Source organism: Arachis hypogaea, chromosome 17, assembly GCF_003086295.3.
Source record: "Arachis hypogaea cultivar Tifrunner chromosome 17, arahy.Tifrunner.gnm2.J5K5, whole genome shotgun sequence".
Classification (NCBI taxonomy): Eukaryota; Viridiplantae; Streptophyta; class Magnoliopsida; order Fabales; family Fabaceae; genus Arachis; species Arachis hypogaea.
In genome coordinates this window covers 113,388,924-113,392,874 of record NC_092052.1, presented here as the reverse complement: position 1 = coordinate 113,392,874, position 3,951 = coordinate 113,388,924, and the positions used below count along the sequence as shown (strand labels likewise).

General features: G+C 33.5%; 1 non-coding gene across 1 annotated transcript; it reads right to left on the bottom strand.

Annotated features, from left to right (window-relative positions):
- Positions 1 to 3,342: 3,342 nt before the first annotated feature.
- Positions 3,343 to 3,450, bottom strand: LOC112767615 (small nucleolar RNA R71). The gene has a single exon (XR_003185057.1). It is a non-coding gene; the product is annotated as a small nucleolar RNA R71 (small nucleolar RNA).
- Between the last annotated feature and the right edge of the window lie 501 nt (positions 3,451 to 3,951).

Below are 3,951 nucleotides of genomic sequence, written 5' to 3'. Positions count from 1 at the left end.
TATTCAATTCAACTTATTCTGCTTCTAAGATATTCATTCGCACTTCAACCTGAATGTGATGAACGTGACAATCATCATCATTCCCTATGAACGCGTGCCTGACAACCACTTCCGTTCTACCTTAGATTGAATGAGTATCTCTTGGATCTCTTAATCAGAATCTTCGTGGTGTAAGCTAGATTGATGAAGGCATTCATGAGAGTCCGGAAAGTCTAAACCTTGTCTGTGGTATTCCGAGTAGGACTCTGGGATTGAATGACTGTGACGAACTTCAAACTCGCGAGTGCTGGGCGTAGTGACAGACGCAAAAGGATGGTGAATCCTATTCCAGTATGATCGAGAACCTCAGATGATTAGCCGTGCTGTGACAGAGCATTTGGACCATTTTCACAAGAGGATGGGATGCAGCCATTGACAAGGGTGATGCCTCCAAACGATTAGCCATGCAGTGATAGCGCATCGGACCATTTTTCAGAGAGGATCAAAAGTAGCCATTGACAATGGTGATGTCCTTACATAAAGCTAGCCACGGAAAGGAGTAAGATAGATTGGATGAAGACAGCAGGAAAGTAGAGGTTTAGAGGGACGAATGCATCTCTATACGCTTATCTGAAATTCTAACCAATGAATTACATAAGTATTTCTATCCTTATTTTATATTTATTTATTATATAATTTCGAAAACTCCATAACTATTTTATATCCGCCTGACTGAGATTTACAAGATGACCATAGCTTGCTTCATACCAACAATCTCCGTGGGATCGACCCTTACTCACATAAGGTTTATTACTTGGACGACCCAGTGCACTTGCTGGTTAGTTGTATCGAAGTTGTGAATGAAAAACGATTTATTAAGACGTGCGTATAGAGTTTTTAGCGCCGTTGCCTGAGATCACAATTTCGTGCACCAAGTTTTTGGCGCCGTTGCCGGGGATTGTTCGAGTTTGGACAACTGACGGTTCATCTTGTTGCTCAGATTAGGTAATTTTCTTTTGTTTTATTTTCAAAAATTTTTTCAAAAATCTTTCAAAAGTTTCTCCTTTGTTTTCGAAAAAAAAAAATTTTTAAATAAAAATGTTTTCAAAAATATATTTTTCTTCAGAATTTTTAAGAATGAATTCTAGTGTTTCATGAAGCATGTTGAAGCCTGGCTGGCTGTAAAGCCATGTTTAATTCTTCTGGGTAGGGAATGTCAGGCGTGTCATGTCTGAGTTACATACTGAAGCTTGGCTGGCTATTAAGCCATGCCTGACCCTTTGATTGGAGCTTTAGACTAAAGAGCATAAGATTCCTGGAATTCATATTAAAAATTTTGGAATCCTTATTTTTCTTTTTCAAAATGATTTTCGAAAAATTAAAAGAAAATACAAAAAAATTTATAAAATCATAAAAATCAAAAAAATATTTTGTATTTCTTGTTTGAGTCTTGAGTCAGATTTAAAGTTTGGTGTCAATTGCATGTTCATCTTGCATTTTTCAAAAAATTTATGCATTCATGGTGTTCTTCATGATCTTCAAGTTGTTCTTGGTAAGTCTTGTTTGATCTTGATGTTTTCTTGTTTTGCATCTTTTCTTGTTTTTCATGTGCATTTTTGCATTCATAGTGTCTAAACATAAAAGATTTCTAAGTTTGGTGTCGTGCATGTTTTCTTTGCATATAAAAATTTTCAAAAATATGTTCTTGATGTTCATCATGATCTTCAAAGTGTTCTTGGTGTTCATCTTGACATTCATAGTGTTCTTGCATGCATTCCTTGTTTTGATCCAAAAAGAAAAGAGAAAAACATGAAAATGATGTTTTAATTTTTTCTCTCTCATCATTAAAAATTTAAAAATCAAAAAAATATCTTCCCCTTTTTCTCTCTTAAAATTTCGAAAATTAGTTTTGACTTTTTCAAAATTTTTTAAAATCCAGTTGTTTTTATGAGTCAAATCAAAATTTCAATTTAAAAATCTTATCTTTTTCAAAATCTTTTTTAGAAATCAAATCTTTTTTCATTTTTCTTAGTTATTTTCGAAAATTTTAAAAATATTTTTCAAAAATCTTTTTCTTATCTTTATCACATAATTTTCGAAAATAACATCATCAATTAATGTTTTGATTCAAAAATTTCAAGTTTGTTACTTACTTGTTAAGAAAGATTCAAACTTTAAGTTCTAGAATCATATCTTGTGATTTCTTGTGAATCAAGTCATTAATTGTGATTTTTAAAAAAAAATCAAATCTTTTTCAAAACTAATTTCAATCATATCTTTTCAAAAAATATCTTTTTATCTTATCTTTTTCAAAATCATATCTTTTTCAAAAATTTGATTTTAAAATATCTTCTCTAACTTCTTATCTTCTTATCTTTTCAAAATTGATTTTCAAATTTGTTTCAACTAACTAACTAACTTTTTGTTTGTTTCTTATCTTTTTCAAAACTACCTAACTAACTCCCTCTCTCTCTAATTTTCGAAAATATCTTCCCTCTTTTTCAAAAATTTCTTTTTAATTAACTAATTATTTTAACTTTTGATTTTAAAATTTCAAAAAAATTACTAACCTTTTTCAAAAACTATTTTCGAAAACCACTAACTCTTTTTCAAAAATTATTTTCGAAAATTCACTTCCCCCTTTCATCTTCTTCTATTTGTTTATTTATTTACTAACATCTCTTCCTCACTCACCAAAAATCCGAACCCCTTCTCTCTCTTTGAGTTCAGATTTTCTCTTCCTCTTTTCTTCTATTCACACAGGGACCTCTATACTGTGGTAAAAAGGATCCCTATTATTATTATTATTTTTCTGTCCCTCTTTTTCATATGAGCAGGAGCAAAGACAAGAATATTCTTGTTGAAGCAGATCCAGAACCTGAAAGGACTTTGAAAAGGAAACTAAGAGAAGCTAAAATACAACAGTCCAGAGACAACCTTTCAGAAATTTTCGAACAAGAAGAGGAGATGGCAGACGAAAATAATAATAATGCAAGGAGGATGCTTGGTGACTTTACTGCACCTAATTCCAATTTACATGGAAGGAGCATCTCCATTCCTGCCATTGGAGCAAACAATTTTGAGCTGAAACCTCAATTGGTTTCTCTGATGCTGCAGAACTGCAAGTTTCATGGACTTCCATCTGAAGATCCTTTTCAGTTCTTAACTGAATTCTTGCAGATATGTGATACTATTAAGACTAATGGAGTAGATCCTGAAGTCTACAAGCTCATGCTTTTCCCTTTTGCTGTAAGAGACAGAGCTAGAGTATGGTTGGACTCTCAACCTAAGGATAGCCTGAACTCTTGGGATAAGCTGGTCAAGGCTTTCTTAGCCAAGTTCTTTCCTCCTCAAAAGCTGAGTAAGCTTAGAGTGGATGTTCAGACCTTCAGACAGAAAGAAGGTGAATCCCTCTATGAAGCTTGGGAGAGATACAAAGGACTGACCAAAAAGTGTCCTTCTGATATGCTTTCAGAATGGACCATCCTGGATATATTCTATGATGGTCTGTCTGAATTAGCTAAAATGTCATTGGATACCTCTGCAGGTGGATCCATTCACCTAAAGAAAACGCCTGCAGAAGCTCAAGAACTCATTGACATGGTTGCTAATAACCAGTTCATGTACACTTCTAAAAGGAATCCTGTGAATAATGGGACGCCTATGAAGAAGGGAGTTCTTGAAATTGATACTCTAAATGCTATATTGGCTCAGAATAAAATATTGACTTAGCAAGTCAATATAATTTCTCAGAGTCTGAATGGAATGCAAGCTGCATCCAACAGTACTCAAGAGGCATCTTCTGAAGAAGAAGCTTATGATCCTGAAAACCCTGCAATAGCAGAGGTAAATTATATGGGTGAACCTTATGGAAACACATATAATCCATCATGGAGAAATCACCCAAATATCTCATGGAAGGATCAACAAAAGCCTCAACAAGGCTTTAATAATGGTGGAAGAAATAGGTTT